The following is a 23,848-nucleotide window of genomic DNA, read 5'->3' on the forward strand; positions in this document are numbered from 1 at the left end:
ATTTATACTAAGTTTTATGGCATCCTGGGTATGGCCTACCCCTCCCTGGCAGTTGGAGGAGCTACTACTGTTTTTGAGACAATGCTGCAGAAAATCTTGCTATCAGCTTCTTCTTGAGCTGGTAAAAACATAAATTTTCCTATTGCTTCCCCCGCCATTTTTAGTTTTTTTGTTTTGTTTTGTTTTTTGCTTGAGCAAAAAAGCATGTGAACAGAGTGCTTTAGTCCCACTAAAATCAATGGGGCTTGGCCCACTGTTTTCAGTGAATCTAATGTGGCATTAACTTTTGGCTGCCATCTATTAGAGTATATGGGTGTAATAAGAGGGCTCCAAAGATGTGCACTTGATCACACTAGAAAGAGTCACTTTAACTGGAGCAAGCTACCTTAAAGTGACCCTTTTGTCTGCCTGGGAATCTCCAACCAGCCTAGTGAATGACAGCTGTGGGAAAGGGTGGGGAAGGGAAAGGGGCTATGTTGGCCCCTACTGCCACAAATAAATTGACAGATGACACACACACACACACACACACACACACACACACACACACACACACACACACACACACACACACACACACACACACACACACACACACACACACACACACACACACACACACACACACACACACACACACACACACACACACCCCTGAAGAATAAAGTGCCTATCTTTGCATCACCTGCTCAGGCTTTTACAGCCTTCTAGAGGAGCCACACCACTTCCTCCCTTCTGTCTTCCCAACCTTCACCCCAATGTTTTCCTCTTATACTAGTACCACTGGTGGCTCTGCAAGTCTGTCATGTCACTGCCAGACCATTCTCATGGGAGAACAAATATCTCAAGTGCCAGATAAGAGAGATCACATTGAAGATAAGAACCTTTTAAGCAATAATGAGACTGCTCCAAATCCCCTCAGTTGTAGTTGCCTGAAGTACAAAATATTATCTGGATCCATCCCATCACCTACTGAATACTGATTTACTGTTTTTACTAGCCAGTAAATATATACATGATGTTCATTGTTCTTTACATGATGTGCATTGTTTCATGGTTGTTGTGGGTTTTTCAGGCTCTTTGGCCGTGTTCTGAAGGTTGTTCTGAAGGCTGTCTTGCATGTCCAAAAGATAATTAAACAAGTTATATTGGCAGTGTTTGTCTGATGCATATATGTTGCAGTGTGGATGAGAGATCCACTGGTGGTAGCGGAAGAATCCAGAGGGTGAACCTGTGTTTGGGGGAAACAAACAGGGAACACCGGGTGGAACAACACAGGTATTAAGAAGGACTTCCTTTTATGTGTATAGAGGGCTCTGCTTTTGAATTTATAGGCTTTAAATCAGACCCCTTTAGGCATGCTAAGAATAGTAACAGAAAAGTTCTCAAAATTCCTGTGTCATTCTTCTAGATTACACGAAATCCTCCTGCTATCATTGATGTTGTCAACATTCAGGCTGCCCTTTACTATGTAAAGCTTGGCATCCTTTTTCCTGTTGCCAATGCAGGCACAATATCGGGCCATTTCCTGGCTTTTTGAATCTTGGGTACGGAAGCACAACATTCATAAACTTGAGGTTTTTGGGTTTTTAAAAAAGAAATTTGATACAATACGCAGTCAAGTATACAGTACATAGTGAAAGGTCTGACAGAATTGTCATTATCTTCCCTTTTCTTATGGTTTCTGTTGGTGGACAAGCCACTGGATGGTGCACTGAAGGTTGCCAGGCTATTGTGGACACTGGAATATCCCTCCTAACTGTTCCCCAGCAGCACATGAACAGTTTGCTAAATGCTGTGGGTGCTCAGCAAAACCAGTATGGAGTGGTTGGTGCAATTAGATATTTTTAAAGTCTAGATGTTGCATCTGTATATCTCACAGGATTTATACTTGCAAATGTTTATTCCTACAGTGAATTAGCCAGTCACTGTATTCCTCTTTTACAGTGTGCAGTCGACTGCAGAACTGTTCAGAACCTTGTTGCCATCTCCTTCACCATCAATGGAGTTTCCTTTCCTTTGCTTCCTTCTGCCTACATCCTCAATGTACCTATCATGACCCTGTACACTATGACCTCTAGAGGAGAACTAGGGTAGTGCAAGGATTTTAGGGGTCTGAAGTCCAGGCTATCACAGCTGGGGAGAGGGAAAACCCAGCAGCCCCTTTCCAATGCCAGCCCCAAGGCTCCTGTCTCTGTGGCCGGCATCTTCAGAGGACAACACTCTGTGCTCTGCTTCAGCCCTTTCTTTATTCCTGATCTCCTTGCCAAAAGGCCAATCAAAAGGGGCTTTTGATCTAAACACTTAATAGTCCATCTCTGAGGTAGAGCAGAGCTCTTTCTTATTGCATATTTGCATAAGAAGGGGATTCAGGCCAGCTCACAGATTGCTGTTCCTACCAAATGGGGTTTCACAAGTCTGTGATGAAATTTGAACACAGCATTCTCAGAATGCTTTGAAATGTGTGTTTGGCTTTTGCCAGAAACTTTTCTTGAAAGGCGTGAGTTTGCTGACATGTTTTATTTTATCTGGCATCCTGACCACAGATTCTCCCCCATCTCTCTACAGGTATATATAGCAAAAGCAACATACAAGTTTCTCTTGTGTGTGCTATTCTTCCTTTATAATCCCTTTGCTTCCATCTTTCTGGAACCCACTCATTGATTCCATTTCTATTATTCCACAGAATTATGGCTACTGCATAGTTGGTATCCAGACATCTTACTTCCCTGCCTTTGCGAAATGGACAGCTTCTCTGGATTTGGGGAGATGTCTTTCTCAGGGAGTACTATTCTGTCTATGACATGGGCAACAACAGAGTTGGATTTGCTACTGCTGCTTAAGCCTGTCCACCTCTTTCATTATCTGAGGTGCAAAGGACTGTTTAAACACTTCTTGGCCTTTACAATGTCTTTCTTTTAAGGCCCTTAAAGAGCTAGAAGAGGTAATCAAAAGCTTAGCAAATTTTCTATTGTTCCTTTCTTTTTCTTTAAACTCATCTTGGACTATTCCTTTTGAACCATCTATATTCCAGGCATGTATCTTTTTACTTCTTCCTTTAAATCACTGGCTATTAGTCTAATTATCTTTGTGATAGATTGGAAAATAAATTATTAAAACTGAGATGTGCATGCTCAGGTATACTGAGTGGTTATTCTCTGATCAACTGAGGACATTAAAGAAGCAAAAAGCAAAAGCATGCTGCTTATATACCGCCCCATAGTGCTTCAAGCACTCTCTGGGCAGTTTACAAGTTAATTATGCAGGCTACACAATGCCCCCCGCCCAGCAAGCTGGGTACTCATTTTACCAACCTCAGAAGGATAGAAGGTTGAGTCAACCTTGAGCCGGCTACCTGGGACTGAACCCCAGGTCGTGAGCACAGTTTTGGCTGCAGTACAGAGGATTAACCACTGCGGCACGAGGCTCTTACAGAACGAGAGTGAGAGCAAATGTTGCTCTGGAAAATGGCAGATCTGTGCTCTTGATTCTACAGGTAGGCCACCTGATTACTCACCTACATCTGTGAATTCTTCTGCCTCCTTTTGTCATCATTTAACCTTTTAGCAATGTGCATGGCTATATAGTTAAGACAGCTTTGTCAAATAAAATCATAGATACAAGGTTGACCAAAATGCTATCTAATGCATTCCACCCAAAACATATAGTATATCCACCCCAAAGATATATGATGGTACCAAGACTACTGGGTGTCCTCAGAAGAGACCACACACACCACAAAATGCTTGCACAGCAAGATAGGTAATCTTTTGTGCAAATGACAAATCTATCACCAGATAATCTGACCCATTATATTTACTCCATTCATGCACTTCTTTGTTCAGTCATAAACCCTCTCTAGAGACTTGCTTATATTCTTTTTTCAGAAGAAAAATGCCAAATCCATATTAGAATAATACCTTTTACAACTCAAATCAAATATCACAAAATGTAAAATTTTCATTTTCCAGCAAGTGATTCATATAGAGAAGGCTTTGTATATCTGCACATTTCCTTTTTTGTATGAGGTGGCAGTCTGTACTTCCAGCACAAAGACATGGATATTGCAGGATTGCCACCTAGTGGGTCACTGTCTTCTTGCCTGACCAGTCATTTGACTATAGACTGATTCTTTCATAACAGTACTTAATGGTCCAAATTCTCTTCCCTAGTTATGCTGGTGTAACACAAATGGCATAACATTTAGAGGGGATTTGCTTTAAGTCAAGGAATCACCATAGACATGATATGTTGCACACTGTGTGTGTGTGGCTTAGTGTGCAACTAATAATATATATGGTAATTACTTAACTTGGGACAATTTGCCTCCAAATATTAGGCCTTTGAGTAGCTATGCAAAATGATTTGGGCCAGTGTCTAAAGGAAGAAACTAGGGCTGGTCTGCCCACGAGTCATGTCTGATTATTGGAAAACATGACCCAATCCTAAAGGTGCATTTCAGGTGGATTCCGTAAAACCATATAGATCCTTTCGGCAGTAGTAGCTTGACTTGTGGTAGTGGCTGTATATATTGGCCATGGTGATGCTATGGGTATGCTGAAAAGGTGATGAAAAAAGGCATTTACAATATATTGACAAACTCAGCACTCTTTTGTTTATTGTTTCACATGTTCTTGAATTCAAAACAGACTGTTAGATCAAAATGTGGTTCAATTTAAGCACAAATAGTAACAAGAAACAGCCAGCATGGTGTAGCTGAAAAAGTGACATCCTATGACTCAGATGATTTGGGTTCAATTCCTTGCTTGGCCATTGAAACTAACTTCGGACAATAATGGTAAAGCTACTCCTTACATATCTCATACCTTGAAAACCCTATTAGGGTCACCATACCATTGAATGGAACAACAGGAACAAGAGCTATTATTTAGCTAAGGTTTAGGGAATCTGTGGTCCTTCAAATGTTGTTTAGCTACAGTTCCCATCACAATCCACTATGGGCCATGCTGACTATGGCAATTTGGAATCCAACAATACTTAAAGGACTACAAGTTTCCCACTGCTTATGTGACAATTAGTTCCCATATTAAGGATACACTTCCATTCTCTTCCCCTACTATGATACAACTGGGTGTTACAAATGTCCATCAGTATATTGGAATAATGCAGGCTTGAGGTCATGGAAGCACACAACCTACTCCTCTACACAGGCATGATGGACATGCAGAGCTCCTGCATGACTTGTTGGGTTCTCCATGAAAGAGTGAATGAAGTACAAACAGAGTCTCCCTTTTGGGGTGTTCCCTAAGTGTGTACACCTCAGTATGCATGCAACACACTTCTCCATACTGTTCAGACATGCAGACATTCTGCCCTAGGTAATAATAGTAGTGGTAGTCCAGCATGATGGTAGCATAAATCAGCAAGAGGTCAGAGACCATCCATGTGGCCCAACATTGTGCTCCCACATCAATGTCATTCTTTCCATAAGTCCACAGTGTAACTACACCTGGAATACAATGTGCTACTGTGGTCACTGCACTTTAAAATGGATATTCTAGAGTGAGAGACAACACAGAAGGGCAATCAAAGTGACCAAGAGACTGGAGTAAGATGAAAAAGCTTCACAACATTTTAGGCTGTTTAGCTTGGGGGGAGTGAAGAGAAACATTACAGATGTGTATAAAATCATGCATAATGTGATAAAGATGAGAGGAATATGTTTTTCTCTCTTTCTCACAATACTAGAGTACTGAACATGAATATGGAAAAATGACAAACGATAAAAGGAAGTACTGCTGGGTTACATAAACTAATGCGTGGCACTCCCAAAGAGTCCTACATAGACAGGGAAAAATTTGAAGCCTGTGTTCATTACAGGTTAATTCCAGAATGAAACCAAAGTAACTGACAATCAAATTAGAATAAATTTGAGTATCAAACTATAAGTCTCTATACTATTGCAGTAATCCCAGACAACATCAAGTTGTCTAATTCTACAAGCTTTATTTATCTACATTGCTTCTACATATGTTCCATTATGGAGAAAGTCAGAGAGTTCCAGAAAAATATCAACTTCTGCTTCATTGACTATGCAAAAGCCTTTGACTGTGTGGACTACAGCAAACTATGGCATGTCCTTAAAGAAATGGGAGTGCGTGACCACCTTATCTATCTCCTGAGAAACCTATATGTGGGACAGGAAGCAACAGTTAGAACTGGATATGGAACAACTGATTGGTTCAAAATTGGGAAAGGAGTACGACAAGGCTGTATATTGTCCCCCGGCTTATTTAACTTATATGCAGAATACATCATGCGGAAGGCTGGACTGGAGAAATCCCAAACTGGAATTAAGATTGCCGGAAGAGACATCAACAACCTCCGATATGCAGATGATACCACTCTGATGCCAAGAAGTGAGGAGGAATTAAAGAACCTTGTAATGAGGGTGAAAGAGGAGAGTGCAAAAAACGGTCTGAAACTCAACATCAAAAAAACTAAGATAATGGCCACTGGTCCCATCACCTCCTGGAAAATTGAAGGGGAAGATATGGAAGCAGTGACAGATTTTACTTTCTTGGGCTCCAATGATCACTGCAGATGGAGACAGCAGCTCCGAAATTAAAAGACGCCTGCTTCTTGGGAGGAAAGCAATGACAAACCTTGACAGCATCTTAAAAAGCAGAGACATCACCTTGCCAACAAAAGTCTGAATAGTCAAAGCTATAGTTTTTCCTGTAGTGATGTATGGAAGTGAGAGCTGCACCATAAAGAAAGCAGACTGCTGAAGAATTGATGCCTTTGAATTGTGGTGCTGGAGGAGGCTCTTGAGAGTCCCCTGGACTGCAAGGAGAACAAACCTATCCATTTTAAAGGAAGTCAACCCTGAGTGCTCACTGGAAGGACAGATCCTGAAGCTGAGGCTCCAATACTTTGGCCATCTCATGAGAAGAGAAGACTCCTTGGAAAAGACCTTGATGTTAGGAAAGTGTGACGGCAAGAGGAGAAGAGGACGACAGAGGATGAGATGGCTGGACAGTGTCTGCGAAGCAACCAACATGAAATTGACACAACTCCGTGAGGCAGTGGAAGATAGGAGGGCCTGGCGTGCTCTGGTCCATGGGGTCACGAAGAGTTGGACACGACTAAACGACAACGACGATGTTCCATATGCACAAAATACTTCAGAGCTGTAAAATACAAAGGTCTTACACCTAAGAAGAAAAGGCACAAATACTTTTTTAAAAGCTATCCAAAAGTCTTACAACTATGAAAAATTGCAAACAGAAGAACATGCAAATGTAAATCTTAAATTGCAGGCAGATACTTAAGTCAGAATTTGATCCAAAATAGAGGGGCAATATAATTTCAAAAATTATGTTTTAGTTAAATTCTCAAAATGCAAGAACTTAAGGCCTAATAAAGTACATTTAAAAACATAAGTCAGAGTATACACCTCTTAAATTATTGAAGTTCTTAAAAGTAAAAATATATAAAAGAAAATAATTTTCTTAACTTCTAAGCATATTAATTGTTGTTTAGTCATTTAGTCATGTCCAACTCTTTGTGACCCCATGGACCAGAGCACGCCAGGCCCTCCCATCTTCCACGGCCTCCTGGAGTAATTCATGTTGGTAGCTTCGATGACACTGTATCTTTGCATATTAATAACACATGCAAAATTACTCTAAATGCTCACCCAGCCAAACCAGCCTTGTGCCAATTTGCAGATATAGAGGGAAATCTATGCTGATTGTTATTGCCAGCATCTGGAAATGAAGCCTGATACTGCACTGCTACACAATTGTTCTTGGTATCTGGTGCATCTGGCACAGAGTGCAGCCATCTTTTTTTGATGAGTTGAATGTCTGCCTGCTTCCTGTACTTTCTCTCTCAATATATTTGTAATTCTTACAATTGTTTTTCTTCCTACAAACTATAAACAAACCTTATTGATAGGTCTTAGAAATCCAAGAACCTAGTAGTGCAGGATTTTTTGAAAAATAGAAATCTCAGTTGTTCCAACAGGTTTTTGTATCTCTAAAAGTCTGCAGTACAATTTGGATTACTGACATTATTTACATTTGTCTCATTGTTATGACTATTAATTTTTGCAGAACTTGGAATGAGACTCTGTAGGAACAAGCGTTTATAACATCAGGACTTTATAGCATCAAGAGCATCAAGGATCTATGAAATTAAACCATTGCAAGACTAGACTATTATGATCATTGGTAGGGTGTGCTAAATAACCTACAAGTGCTAATTTCATATCACCAGATCAAGATTTATACTTATTACAACATTGTTTACTTACATGCGAAACTGGCAGGGTTAAATGAAATTCTTTTGCATGGCAGTGTTATCATACCATGACCTTGTTCCCGGGATTAGCTGGAAAGCAACCAATTGATTTGAAAATGACTAATGTAAACTATGTCCAAGCTGTATGTTTTAATACACTTTCATTTTCAGGGCATCTTTCTTGGCACTCCCCCTTTTATCATCTTTTTTACACCCTATAGACACAAAGTTTCAAATATTGACAGTCTTTCTTCACACAATGCACAATTAAACTGTGAAACACCTTGCAACAAACAAACAAACAAACTGTAATGGCTACCAACATGTGATGCTTTAAAGGCAGATTAGATACATTCACAGAGGTTAGGGCCATCAATGCTTAGCAATCAGGGCAGCAATCTATGAGTTCCAATGACATGCTTCTCATATTGGTTGCTGGGGAACATGAAGTGGAGGATATAACTGCATTCATGTTTTGCTGCCAGGCTCTGCATAGGCAATGGATTGCCCATGCGGAACAGAGTCTTGGACTAGCCATGCCTTTGAACTGATTCAGAATGGCTCTTCCTGTATTCAGGTGTTTTTGACACACAGAGGAGGATGTATGAGCATCCTTATTACATTATATCCTAGTATTATCAGTGTTGGCAACTTCCCATGTTACGCTGATATGTTATTTCATTATTTAAAACAGGGAAGGCAAGTTCTTGAGGTTCAGGAGCCATTTTCAGCCGCCAGGAACCACATGGCATGGAGTGAGGTTGTAAAAGTTGACAGACTAAACCAAACTAGGAGTGGACAGAAGTTGATATCCTGTTTTGTAAAGGCCATTGCCCCACTTTATTCCATGACCATAAATAACACTCAATTTTGGTCAGAATTAGGGTGGGGAATAGCTAGGGGGGTGGATCTAAGAGAGGCCCACGAGCCACTGTATTCCCAACCCTGATTTTAACAGTACTTTCACATCTGGCAAAGATTCTGCTCATCCTAATGGACATTTATGTATGCTGTATTTAGATGCAATAATAATGACTACAGGATTTTATATTTCTAATATTAATGATGAAGAAACTGAAATTGTTAAAAATTTTCTGTAGCTTGGCTCAGTCGTTACCAAAAAGTGAGACTGTGTCTGGGAAATCAGAGGGAGACTGAGACTTGGAGCAGCAACAATGAATGAACTAGAATAGATAAGTGTAAGGATATGTTGCTGGAGACCAAGATTAAAACCATTCAGGTGATGGTATTTGTGTTTACTATGTATGGATCTGGAAGTTGAACAGTGAAGAAAGCTTTCCGGAGAAAAACTGATTTATTTGAAATGAGGTAACGCAGGAGAGCTTTACAGAGGCCATGGACACCAGAAAGACAAATAAGTGGGCTCCATATCAAATCAAGTGTGAATTCTTTGTAGAGACAAAAATGACAAAACCAAGCTTACTGAACTTTGGGTGTATCAGGAGAAGACAAAACTCTCAGAAGACAGCAATGCAAAGAAAAGGTGAAGACAACAGGAGAAGAGGCAGAGGTAACATGAAGTGTATCGATTAGAGATGGGGGGTATTCGTATACGAATATCCTGGCACAGGTGGCATTAATGTCCACTCATCGATCTGCTCGCCACTCTTCGACCTTGCAACGAGGCTTGTCCTCCCGCCTCCTGCCAGGAGTGGTGAGCGGATCGCGCACTGCAGAGCCATTGGTAGAATTGCGCCGTCCATGTCTGCAGCGGATTGGTGAGTGGACCGTCCGGCCCCATGGGGCTGCACCCTCATTAACACCACCTGTGCAGGGATATTCGTATCCATATAAGAATAAGAATACCTCCATCACTAGTCTTGATTCAGTAAAGAAGTCCACAGCCCTTTATCTGCAAGACCTGAGCAGTGGTTTTAATGCTATAACTTTTAGGAGGCCGTTAATTTATACAAGTTCCATAAGCTAGAAATGACATAACACACATACATTAATTGTCATACCTCTTTAACAGTCTTTTGTTTGATTGATACAGGCATTTATGAATGATGTCTAAAATGTTGTTATAACACACACTGAAAGCATTTGCTGAAATATTCTCTACCTTTGTTACTCAGGTGTTTTTGGACTGCAACTCCCAGAAGCCTTCACCATCAGCTGTACTGGCTGGGGTTTCTGGGAGTTGCAGTTCAAAATACCTGAGTAACAAAGGTTAAGAACCACTGTGTTAGACCAGCTTCCCTTAGAGATGAAAAGTGCTCTATAATTCACCTGAAATTTGCCACAGGGATGAGACATGGTTTCATATATTAAGTAAAATGGAGGCATTGAAACAGTCATATGTATTGTGGCTGAATTGTGGTATGGACTTGCTTATTAGGACATCATCACTTTGATTATTCTGTTATTTTACAGCATGTTTGGGGTGGATTATATAAAAGCAGGCCATTGGTTTAAGGATGACACCTGATTAAATAAATGTTAATTGATTAATTAGCACGTATTGCTCAGACTATATCTCTACAGATTTGCATATGAATCAAAATAGTTTTCAAGGTGACAAAGTAACTACTGGCATTATTTTAAGAGGATGCACCTAGCATTACACAGGAGTTACCACTTCAGGGAAGAGACACTTTTTTCTATGTAATGGAGGAGGGAAAATTCCTGTTCTATAATGTTTTCCATGTACATTTTTTCAGAAATCTCTATACTGAATACAGCTTTAAGTTATTACCTGCACATTTTTTGATCAGGTTGTTGGGAAATGTTTTTTTTATTTCTCATTGATTAATTTGAGTAACTAGATAATACAGGCCTAATTATTAGGTGTTTTATCGCATGGTCATACCTGCATCATAGGGTTTAATTCAGACCTAATGATACTTAAAGCATTCCCATTAAAACCCAGTGACTGAAATCCTGTTCTGTTTTATGCCATGTAAGGCTAATTATGGCAGCATTTTCAATTTTTTTAAAAAAGAAATCCAAAGTTTCTGACACCTCCGGCCCACAGAATCTTCCATGGGAAACTTTTTTCCTGGAAAAGCTTTTGGCAGCAGGACACAAGCGGAATGAGTCTTTAATTTCCAAAAATTAATAATGATAGGATGATATTACCAACAACAGTGATTTGGGGACATTAAAGATTGTCCCCCAATCCCATGGTTCTCAAATGCTTGCCCAGGAGAAGAGGGATCCCGAGGGAGCCTCAGAACCTTTGAAGGAGAGCTTGGAAAATTTTAATTCCTAAAAGAATGGCTGTAGCTGATGACACTACCAGCCTTATACAATACTGTATAAAGTTGGGAAGCAGCCAATTTGACTTAAGCTAGTTGGTTTCATTACATCAGTAAAACAAATAAATAAATGACTAAGTTCTACCATGGTTTGAATCATCACTATTTAATCAAACATTATAATCAAACATTCAATACTTTGGTATGCCATTGCAGTGATTTCTTATTCATAGCACTCATGGGATGACAAAACCTTCCTGACTTTTTGTTTGTTTGGCTTTTTGAAATGGAAGAAATGATCACTTAAGTGCTTCCACTATATATATATGTAACCCTTTTTCAAAAATCGTTTTGACTGCAGTCCTCTATCTACCGTACTTAGGAGAATAAGCTAAACAGAACTCGGGGTGATTTAATTCTGAGTAGACATTTATTAAATTGCGAAAGATTTATACGATCTGTGGCCCCCAGTGGCTAATTTTTTAAAAAAAGAAAAATTGAGGGTAGTGAAATATAATGAATTTTACTTCCAAACTTTATAAAGAGACAACTGGACTTGGAACTACTTAAACAAATTGTTGGGGCCATTTCAGGGAGTCCCAGTGGTTTTGGAAGATGCATTTGGGTCCCTGTGCCTCATTGGAGCATTTGATCTCAGCAGAGCACAGTATCTGATGTCTTTACATTTAGCCTCCCTCAGCTTTCTCTCAAGAAAACATAATTATTTTTGAATAGTTTATAATCTCAATTTTCTGAGATTATTTTATATCTAAAAATCTGTATGCATGTATTTCAGCCTTTCGAACATTAAAAATATAAAAAAACAAAAACAAATAGCAAGCTTTCAATGATAAATCATCTTCTTCAAGGCTGTCTTGTGGGCAGTTCCAAGCTTATGTGGTGTTTTTAATGTCCCAAATTCACACAGCTGATGGTGTAGACTGAGGCCGGGCAAGTTTCTTAGATGAAAATAGCTAGCAATTTGGAATTTATGGCCCATGTCTTAAAAGAGAGGACAGTTACAATGTTAAAAGAGAGGACAGGCAATCTGTAGGCCTCCTCCTCCCTTTCTGCCTTTTTGAAACTACTGTACAAGTTTCTCTTTAGCTGGGGGAAGAGAAGATTGCCCAGTTAACATTGCCTGCCTCTAACAGAGTTGGGATTAAAAATTTAGCTAAACCACCAGGAATTGTAATCCTAATTGTAAAACATCTCTCCGTCTCTACCAGCCCATTCCTTCAACGAGAGCTCATATTTTTTTAATATGAGGTTTCTTTTGGTCCTTTTAGGCTATGCTCTCAGGGATTTTTCAACTGGCAACTCTTTTGCGGGATACTGTTATCTGTTTCTGTGTTTGGGACTGGAAACATAATTTGTTTCAAAAGTATCATTTTTTAACGAGTTGTTAGTCTGTTTCAGCAAGTATAACAAAAGCGAAAGAAAAATAAATAAAGGCGACAGTATCGTGGGACCTTAAAGACTGAACAGATTTGTTTTTCGGTGTGGTCTTCCTCAGAAAAGTATCCGAGGAAGTGGATCGTAACTCCCAGAAACTCAGCTTGAAATAATCGCTGGTTTCCAGATGCCACAATACTTTTGCTTTCGTTTTTTGTTAAATATTTATTTCACGGTCCCACTGGTAAGTTTGGTTGGCATTACAATACTGGAAACAGTAGAGGGCAAAAAGGGAAGAGACCTGGAAGGTGAAGATCAAAGGCAAAGAAAACAAATAAGCACACCTTCCACGGCGAGGCGACGGACAAGGCACGTTTCTTACTTAATCAGCCGCGCAAGTTGTGGGGAAAGCCAGGCTACCAATGAGAAACGACGGGACTTTCGGAACTACATTTCCCAGCAAGCTACGCAAGAGGGGGAGGTAGCTAGCGGTAGTTGAGTGCTGCCCTCTTTTGGGTACACCTAGGAAGTTGAAGGCTGAGAAGGTGACAGTCAATGAGGGGGAGGGAGAGCTGTCTATAAGGGGTCGGGGGGGGGCAGAGAGAGTGAGAGCACCCTCCCGGCGGTGAAGAAGGTACTGCAACAGCTGGGCTACCCGGTGCCAAGGCGAGAAACCGGGGTGAGCGGCGGGGCGAGCGGAGGACACCAAAGTTGAATCGAGTTCGCCAAGGGGGCTGTGGTGTCGGAGAGGGTTTCCTCGCCCCCGCCTTCTCCGCGCCTGCTCGCCCGCTTGCTCCGAAGTGTCTGACCTTCACGGGAGGGTAAGTAACCGAGGCGCGGGGCTTTCGCGTACGCACGCGGGCGGCTCGACGGCACTCTCTCTCGAGGTGATGTCCGGGAGCGACTGGTTGTGGTCCAAAAGACACGACGAGAGCGCCGCCGCTCTCCTTCTCCCGCTCCCCGCACCCCGAAGTCATTAGTTGGGGCGGGGGGGGGCCAAGAACAGACCGGGAGGCGGGGAAGGCTGGCCCGGGGCGCCCTCTCTTTCTGGCTCCTTGGCGCGCACGGGGTCCTTCCCCCCTTTCTCCCCCCCCGCGCCGAGCAGGTGGAAGAAGGGGCGAGGGAGGGGAAGGTGCTCTGTGGGAAGCGCAGCGAGGCAGCGATCCCAAGTTGGCAGGGCAGGTCGCCGGAGGCGTTGACGGCGGCGGGTGCCTCTCCTGCGCGAAGGGAGAGCTGCCATGCCGGGTGAGGAGAGGGATTAGTCGGCTCGCTGGGAAAGGACGGGCCGGTGGGGGCACGCAGAGGGCCCCTAGGTTAGCACGAATGGGGGACCCCCTGGAGAGGCCCGGGCGGGGGCAGCGAAACTGGGTTTCGGGGCTGTTGGGGTCCCCCCAGGCCAGCTGCCACCTCGGAGCGCTCGAAGGGAGCGGAGGGAAGCCGGTCGCCTCGTGACCTCCAGGGGAGCGGGACCCCCTCGCCAGCCCATGGCGGAACCAGGAGCCATCGAGCCGCCAAACCAGCAGGCGGGCGGGCGGGGAGGGGAGGGGAAGGGGGAAAGAGCCGCCTCAGCTCCACCCGCCGGCGCTCCGAGGCGGAGGGGGCGAAGAAGCGGGGAGGGCGGAGGCGGCGGCGGCAGGGTCGGCTTGCCGTGCCGCCTTCTCCTCCTCCTGTCCCCTCGCCAGCCTCCCCGCCTTTTCCGCAGCGCCGCCAGGAGATTAGAGAGGGGAGCCGGGCGGACCTTATGTAACTGTGACAGCCCAAAGCCGGGCTGCTCCGGCGGGGCATGGCCGGCTCGGGCGCGGGAGCTGCGAGGGAGTTGGCCCAACTAGCGGCGGCGTGTTGGTGTGTGTGTGTGTCTGTGTGTGTATTTGTGTGTGTGGTGCCCGGCGGGGAGAGGGACCGGTTCGGTCTATTCTTTTTCTGCTTGGCCTTCTTCGCCACGGGCAGAGCCAGCAAACCCCGACGAGATGCCCGAATTCCTTTCGTCCTTGCTGCGGGACGGAAGTTCCCGATGACAAGCGCCGAAAGGCTCCCCAATTAGCCTTAATTAACTGCTCGTTGTTGTCCCGAGGAGGGAGCGCGCACGTGCCCTGCCACGAGTAGAAGGAGGCGCGGGGCCTTGGCAGCCGCCGCATCACCCGGGCCGCTCACCTGCCCGCGGCCCCGTTTGGGACTGGAGGCCGTAGCGGGGCCAACCCCGGGGGCTAGCAAGGCGCCTCGTCACGTGTCTCCTCGCGGCCTCTTACCTCCTGCCAGTGACGGCGAGGCGGGCGAGAAGAGTGCGTCGCGTTTGTATAAAAGCGTCGCCAGCTTCTCCCCCCCCCCACCCCCGGTGCCCGCCTTTTTCTGACACCGAAGAAATGCACCTATAAGGAATTGTCTGCACAAACTCAGTTTCTGCCTTTCATGTTGCTGGTAGGGCCAGAACAGAAGAGCAAGTTTGAAAGAGGTTATCCTGAAACAAATTTACGGAACTCTCTAAACTCCAGGAAATCTGATGATGGCAACAGGGTGTGTTCTGTGGACTACTGCAGTTATTGTGATGACATTACTGTATTTCTTAGAAGTCATACAAGTGTTATTATTGGCTTCCCATCTTAAAGGGAATGTCACAGGTGTAAACTTCAGAATACTGCAAACCATTACCCCTTTCTTAAATTGTTTGCACTGACCTTCAAAATATTTTTCATGCCCTTCCAGTGTCCTGGTGACTTTCTACTTAAAGTTCATAGTAGAAAGAAAACTGAACAGATGGCAGAGGTGAGGACATTCTCTCCTCCTCCTCTGCACTGTTAATTTCCGTATGTTTGTTTGACTTCATGCATGGCTGCTCTCTCTCTCTCTCTCTCTCTCTCTCTCTCTCTCTCTCTCTCTCTCTCTCTCTCTCTCTCTCTCTCTCTCTCTCTCTCTCTCTCTCTCTCTCCAGCATAGGGGCTTGAACGGGGCTGTGTAGGCAGGCCTCCGCCTGTTTTTTCTTGTGTCTCTCTTGCTTTTCATTCTGTTTACACATGCTAGATATGCAGGTGACTCTGTATCGGACAAAGAGATCTAGTGAACAATCAGAGCAATCTGTCCTTTCTTTGTGGCCTTATTTCTTAGACATAACCTCTTGGTTTAGAGATTATACAGGCATGGACTATATGTAGAAGAAAGGTTCCATTTAATTTTAGAGTATGAGCCTTTAAATACAAGTTTAGTGATTGTAGTTAACTGACTTCATGGCTGGAGCCTTATAGGTAGGTAGCTAGAGGCGCCAAGTCCAGATGCGGAGAGGGCTCCAGTGTTCAACAGCAACGGGGACCTCATCAGATGTGGATTTTCTTATCATTTTGCTTCAGGAACCAGAGAAGACAGACCTGGTTTAAAAATAAAAGATGATTTAGTTGGCCTTTCTCTTTTCCTTCACAATTGCACCCCACCCCCACCCCCTAATTGGATTATGTTCAGGTTGGTGTATCATTGAGATTTTTCCTTATGCAAGGTCAGAAGCAGAAAGCATGAAATATTGCAGAAGTAACCTTGGATTTCAGCAGTAGCCAGCTGGTCATAGGGGGCTAGTAAATGCATGCTGAGTGGGATTTTGTACAAACAGGTAAGTGCCAGTAAGTGGCAGGCAGTAAAGAGATGCTTCCTTCCTCATTTGCAGCCAGCACAGTCCAGGTAGACTGCTGAGGGGGAAAGGTTTCTCTCTTTTACTTCCAGTCCTTGGCTACTTGGTATACATGTGTGTGTATATATATGTATATAAGCACATATACTGTACATGTATATGTACAGTATACATCCATATACATGTATGCCGCTGAAATTTATGCTGACCAAGTTATGCTGATGTGATTTTTCAGCTGAATTCTGGCCTTTGTCTCTTCCTCTCCTTGCAGGCTACTAACATTTGCAGGTTTAATTACAAATCTTCTCTTCCAACATGCTACTGAAATATATTTTTGAATTTTCTGCGAAACCTAGTTGATCTGTTCATTTTACTTAAAAGTGCTTCTCTTCCACTTTCTATCTGGCATGAACAGTGTTCTCACATGCACACGAATAAGTGAAAAATGGCTGAAAAGCAAAGCTGGAAAAGGATTCTTGGACTATGACTTCTGGATTCCCTCAGCCAACATGGCCCATTCTAGCTGGGAGGTTCTGGAAATTGACATCAAAAAAGTAATGTGTCCAAAAGTGACTTGAGTATCCAGTGTGAATATGACCCCCCCCCCCCAAAAGTGCAAGAGACCCTGTCTTGGCTTGGCAGTGTTATTTTAAAGCCATATTGAACCCACACACACACAAAAAAACAAGCGTGCAAATGCATCTTACTGAGATGGATTTCCATTTTATCTTTTTGGGAAAGCCAGGGGAAAACATGTGGGCTAGGTAATTCATTAGCTGGTAAACATGTGGCTGAGGCTGCCATTGATTCTGCTTTAGTATCAAAGGCGAAATTCCAAACGACTACAAGGAAGGAAGGGGAGGTTATTATAAATGTTGAGTCATTCAGTGATATGATATTGGCAGAGTTTTAACTTCATAGCGCAACATAAAACCTTGCTATTGCTTTTCATCTCAGCTGCACAAAAAGTCTAAAAGTATATCAATCCCACAAGTACTTGCAGCACCAGCCAGTTTCTTCCTTGACGTACCTGTAGAAGTAAGACCCTCTTGGTGGAATGCCCTATTATATACTTAAGCCTTAATTTTATTCACTGTCTTCTACCTTCATGCACAGTCTATCCTTCTGTAAAGCAAACTATACTGGGCAGATTGGCTAGAGTGGCAAATTATGATTTTTCATATCTTTCTACCCAGGATTATAAATCAGGGTTTGTTTTTGGTTTACAATTTTGGCTTGCGGAGGAAATGGAAAGAAGGACTGGGGAGAAAGATGGAGCCAAACTGTGTAGCAGCATTATGTTCAAACCATGCCTGAACCATTGTGAACACCACAGATTTATTCAGTTTATCAGTTAATAAATGCAGCACGAGAATGTTTTCATATTTTCTGGAGTCATCTCTTACTTTTGTGTCTGTATCAAGAGAAATGGTTTGTACTGGGCAGATTTACACAAACCACGTTGCCCTTGCTAGCATGTCCTTCTTGGGACCAGCGCTATAGTTTTCTTTGTGTGTTCACAGCAGGTGCTCCTTTGCGAAGATGACATTTTTAAAAGTTTCACCATTTGAAATTATTAGTATAAATACATAGTTTTGATTTCTGACCATACTTACTCTGAAGCAATAAGTCGCTCTGTTTCCACATTACAGACATGGGTTGGTATTCTTGTGTAGTCAGAATGGCCCTGACCTTAAGAGAGACAAATTGTGCCCCCCCCCACAAATGTTCCAAAACTAATCAATCCTATTGAGGACTGAACATAGGAAATAGATACAGTACAGTTGTTTCGCTCGGTCCTAAATTTAAAAAAGTGTATGGAAGTGCAACATACGCATGTATTAGATTTTCACTCTGTATATTAAAGGTAAAGGTAAAGGTTCCCCTTGACAATTTTTGTCCAGTCATGTCCGACTCTAGGGGGCGGCGCTCATCCCGCTCTTCAAGTCATAGAGCCAGCGTTTTGTCTGAAGACAATCTTTCCATGGTCACATGGCCAGTGTGATTTAGACACAGAACGCTGTTTACCTTCCCACCGAGATGGTACCTATTTATCTACTCGCATTTACATGCTTTCGAACCGCTAGGTTGGTGGGAGCTGGGACAAACAATGGGCGCTCACTCCGTCGCGTGGATTCGATCTTATGACTGCTTGGTCTTCTGACCCTGCAGCACAGGCTTCTGCGGTTTAGCCCACAGCGCCACCACGTCCCCTACTCTGTATATTGCTCTTGCCCAAAGACATTGGGTGGCCCAAGTCCAGGAATACTTCTTATCAGCAGGAAGCTGCAGGAGGGTGGGTTTGCACATTGTTTTTCTTTCTTCCCCTTCCATGTGCTTTTGTTTTCAGTTTGTAGCAGTTTCGCATATGTGTTATGCCGTGTGTGAAATCTGAACCTTTTCTCCATGTAGGCTTTATGAATCAAAACAGAGCTAAAAAAGAAAATAAATAAAGAAGAAAGTCATACTGTATTCTGATACACTTCTAAGAGGCTAAAGCCATTAGTAATTTTTATTGATGTCTGGCAGTATTTACTGAGTACAGAAAATTCTACTGAAACAGGAGAGATGATATAAAGTTTTTGCTGAACAGCATGCTTTCTTTTTAGTTTTCCTGCATTTCCTCAAAGCACTGCTTTAGTATCTTGTTCCCAGTGCATCTAAAATTTCTGAAAAAGAGGACCTAGTGCCATTCAGGAAATACATCTGGGATAAAGGGTGGTTTCTCAAGGTTCAGGGTACTTGGCAACTGTTTTCAGGCATATGCCTTTGTGCAGATACATTCAAGCTTATGGACTGCCTTCCAGTAGAATTCTGGAATGTATCATGGGTCTGTCTTGGCAGGGGAAAACCTCTGAGTAGTTGTACCAAATAAATAGCTATGATGCATTCATGCTTGTAATGAAATATCATCTAGGAAGGCCCTTAGACTTTCTTAGAGGAATGCAACTATATTAAAAACTGTGAGGCAAAATGGAATCAAACACAAGATCTTATTCCACGTGTGGAACAATGTTTTACACTATCAGCTTTGCTCCAGCAAAATATGAAATCTTCCTGAAATGCCTATTAAGGCATTGCAATCTCTTCTAGTTGCACAGATTGTACAAATTTTAACTCTCCAGTGCTGTGCAGCCTTCCCTGGCTTTTGTTCATTGCTTTAATGGCATTAGCTGAGTTTTCCAGAGTTGCCTAGCAGCTACTGCTGTATAGAGTGTGTTTGGCAAGAAGCCTGCTGTATGAAGTGCTGACTAAGATACGAGCACCGTACGTCTCTAAATGCTGTGTTATTATGGTTCTGCAACAGTGACACTAGAAATCAATCTGATGCAGGAGAAACAGGGTCTTTTCAGATGAGGCCTTTAATGGTTCACACACCTCATAGTTGACATTTCCTGGGCCCTGTGCTATCCTGAGCCCTGTGTTGGTGGACACAAGGGCTATAATAGTGAATCATTTGCCAGCTGGATGCATCAAGATTTGCTTCAGAACAACTACCATGATGCTTGCATATATGCAATCAAAATTCAGAGGTGATCTTGGATTCTATGGGACGACAGACTCCTTTTACCAGAATGAGTAATTTCAGGATGATTTAGTCAGTAGGAAGTTGTACCTTTTTTGCAGGGGGGAGTCTTCATAGTTCACTGTGGGTTTTTTTGTTTGTTTGTTTGTTAGATGAAGCAGTACAAAGCAGATCCATTTTTGCAGCCTACTAGTTCTAACAAAATTAACGAAGGCCAAGTTTCTATAAAAGTGTCCATATACACAGGGTTCAAATTTGCCTGAACCAGCGATGGAATTTTATTTGTCACTAATACCTCTCATATTTTAAGTCTCCATGTTGACATAGATGGGGCTTTGACAGACTTCCAATTTTAGACCAGAAACATTTTGGCAGTCATTATTACTGGCCCAGGCAAGATTAGCACCTGTCATTGACAAGTAATTGATACCTTTGAACCACTCTATTACTTCTTAGGCTTGGGTTTGATTGAAAAATTCTGAAAGGCAGATACATGATTGTGTTGTGCTTTCTTCTGTTTCTTGTTTTGTGGGGGGGAAAAGGAATTCATGCACCCGTCAGGTAAGACAAACCATAGGGTTCAGATGCATGTGGAGGTTATGCGTCTCCCAAACTATGAGATTGTTCATTTGGTCAGAAAGGAAGACCAGCTGAAATCCAGTAGTAAGTCACAAGTAGAGTAGGCCCATTAAATCCATGGAACTCACAAGATCCCCACAGATTCAGTGGGCCTACTCTAGTTGTAACTTACTGATTAAAATAAGGTATCTAGGGAAGATAAGATCTGATTCTTCCAATAGTCTGAAATACTGCGATTTTTCATTGGAGGTTGAAGGGGCAGGGATCAAACCCATGACTGGCCACTCCTCCAGTCAATTTTGTAGTCTGACACAGATGATTTTTCATTTCTTCCTTCCTCATTGTTGAAAAAAATCAAGAAACAGTTCTACTATCGTGTGCATAACATTTAGCTTGGCCTTTAGTTTGCCTATACTTCTCTTTTTTATTATGCTATATTTATATCACCCTCATTCTAAGGCCCTCAGAATTTTTTCCTAGTTTTATAACAAACCCCGTGAAGCAGACTAGTCTGAGAGATGAGTGGGCAAAGACCAGTTATGAAACTTCATAGCTCAAGTGTTATTTATATTTCTACGTCCCTATTGCATCTAGCTCAGCACAGTTGGCTCTGCATCATACTGACTCTCGCACAATTTGATTTTTTATAAACCTAATTCCACAAAGGAAAGAGCGACAACATACTGCCCTGAACATTGCCTTGTTGTCCAAGTAGGGCAGAGATATGCATATTAAAAAAATCTATATACCATTCCTTAAAATGATAAGATCTAAGGACTGTTTATCCCAGCACAACTATAGAACAATACTTAAGGTAAAGATAAAGGTTCCCCTTGACATTTAGTCCTGTTGTGTCTGACTCTAGGGAGCGGTGCTCATCCCGGTTTCCAAGCCTTGGAGCCAGCGTTTGTCCAAAGACAGTTTCCATGGTCACATGGTCAGCACGACTAGACACGGAACGCCGTTACCTTTCCACCGAGGTGGTACCTGTTTATCTACTCACATTTATATACTTTCAAATTGCTAGGTTGGCAGGAGCTGGGGCAAGCGATGATAGCTGACTCTGTCACGTGGATTCGATCTTACAACTGCTGCAGTTTAACCTGCAGCGCTACCACGTCACTATAGAGCAATACTTAACACATTCTATTTAGCAGAAAGTCCCATTGCAGACAAGAGTGCCCAATGGCAGTACTGTTTCCCTGAAAATAAGACCTAACCTGAAAGTAGGCCCTAGTATGATTTTGCAGGATGCTTGTAATATAAGCCCTACCCCAAAAATAAGATCTATGAACATTGGGAAGCTGGAGGTGGTCAAACAGGAGATGGCAAGAATAAACATCGACATCCTGGGCATCAGTGAACTAAAATGGACAGGAATGGGCGAATTCAGCTCAGATGATTATCATATCTACTATTGTGGACAAGAATCCCGTAGAAGGAATGGAGTAGCCCTCATAGTCAACAAAAGAGTGGGAAAAGCTGTAATGGGATACAATCTCAAAAATGATAGAATGATGTCAATACGAATCCAAGGCAGACCATTCAACATCACAATAATCCAAGTTTATGCACCAACCAGCATTGCTGAGGAAACTGAAATTGAACAATTCTATGAAGATTTACAACACCTTCTAGAACTGACACCAAAGAAAGATGTTCTTCTCATTCTAGGGGACTGGAATGCTAAAGTAGGGAGCCAAGAGATAAAAGGAACAACAGGGAAGTTTGGCCTTGGAGTTCAGAACGAAGCAGGACAAAGGCTAATAGAGTTTTGTCAAGAGAATAAGCTGGTCATCACAAACACTCTTTTCCAACAACACAAGAGGCGACTCTATACATGGAAATCACCAGATGGGCAATATCGAAATCAGATTGATTATATTCTCTGCAGCCAAAGATGGAGAAGCTCTATACAGTCAGCAAAAACAAGACCTGGAGCTGACTGCGGCTCTGATCATCAGCTTCTCATAGCAAAATTCAAGCTTAGACTGAAGAGATTAGGAAAAACCACTGGGCCACTCAGGTATAATCTAAACCAAATCCCTTATGAATACACAGTGGAAGTAAAGAACAGATTTAAGGAACTAGATTTGGTGGACAGAGTGCCTGAAGAACTTTGGATAGAGGCTCGTAACATTGTCCAGGAGGCAGCAATGAAAACCATCCCAAAGAAAAGGAAATGCAAGAAAGCAAAGTGGCTGTCCAACGAGGCCTTAGAAATAGCAGAGAAGAGAAGGGAAGCAAAATGCAAGGGAGATAGGGAAAGTTACAGAAACTTGAATTCAGACTTCCAAAGAATAGCAAGGAGAGACAAGAGGGCCTTCTTAAATGAACAATGCAAAGAAATAGAGGAAGATAACAGAAAAGGAAAGACCAGAGATCTGTTTAGGAAAATTGGACATATTAGAGGAACATTTTGCGCAAAGATGAACATGATAAAAGACAAAAATGGGAGGGACCTAACAGAAGCAGAAGACGTCAAGAAGAGGTGGCAAGAATACACAGAGGAATTATATCAGAAAGATGTGGATATCCCGGACAACCCAGACAATGTAGTTGCTGACCTTGAGCCAGACATCCTGGAGAGCGAAGTCAAGTGGGCCTTAGAAAGCCTGCCTAACAACAAGGCCAGTGGAGGTGATGGCATTCCAGTTGAACTATTTAAAATCTTGAAAGATGATGCTGTTAAGGTGCTACATTCAATATGCCAGCAAGTTTGGAAAACTCAACAGTGGCCAGAGGATTGGAAAAGATCAGTCTACATCCCAATCCCAAAGAAAGGCAGTGCCAAAGAATGCTCCAACTACCGTACAATTGCACTCATTTCACATGCTAGCAAGGTTATGCTCAAAATCCTTCAAGGTAGGCTTCAGCAGTATGTGGACCGAGAACTCCCAGAAGTACAAGCTGGATTCCGAAGAGGCAGAGGAACTCGAGACCAAATTGCTAACTTGCGCTGGATTATGGAGAAAGCCAGAGAGTTCCAGAAAAATATCTACTTCTGCTTCATTGACTATGCGAAAGCCTTTGACTGTGTGGACCACAGCAAACTATGGCAAGTTCTTAAAGAAATGGGAGTGCCTGACCACTTTATCTGTCTCCTGAGAAACCTATATGTGGGACAGGAAGCAACAGTTAGAACTGGTCATGGAATAACTGAGTGGTTCAAAATTGGGAAAGGAGTACGGCAAGGCTGTATATTGTCCCCCAGCTTATTTAACTTATATGCAGAATACATCATGCGGAAGG

At 42.6% G+C, this 23,848-nt stretch overlaps 1 protein-coding gene across 1 annotated transcript in view; it reads left to right on the plus strand.

Moving 5' to 3' along the window:
- Positions 1 to 134: 134 nt before the first annotated feature.
- Positions 135 to 23,848, plus strand: part of TFEB (transcription factor EB) — a 100,436-nt gene continuing 76,722 nt past the window's right edge. Inside the window, exon 1 of the mRNA XM_020796497.3 lies at positions 135 to 13,702. The gene's annotated coding sequence lies outside the window, so the exon portion shown is untranslated. The remainder of the gene's footprint in view (positions 13,703 to 23,848) is intronic.

The sequence above is a fragment of the Pogona vitticeps genome, chromosome 4 (assembly GCF_051106095.1).
Source record: "Pogona vitticeps strain Pit_001003342236 chromosome 4, PviZW2.1, whole genome shotgun sequence".
NCBI classification, from domain to species: domain Eukaryota; kingdom Metazoa; phylum Chordata; class Lepidosauria; order Squamata; family Agamidae; genus Pogona; species Pogona vitticeps.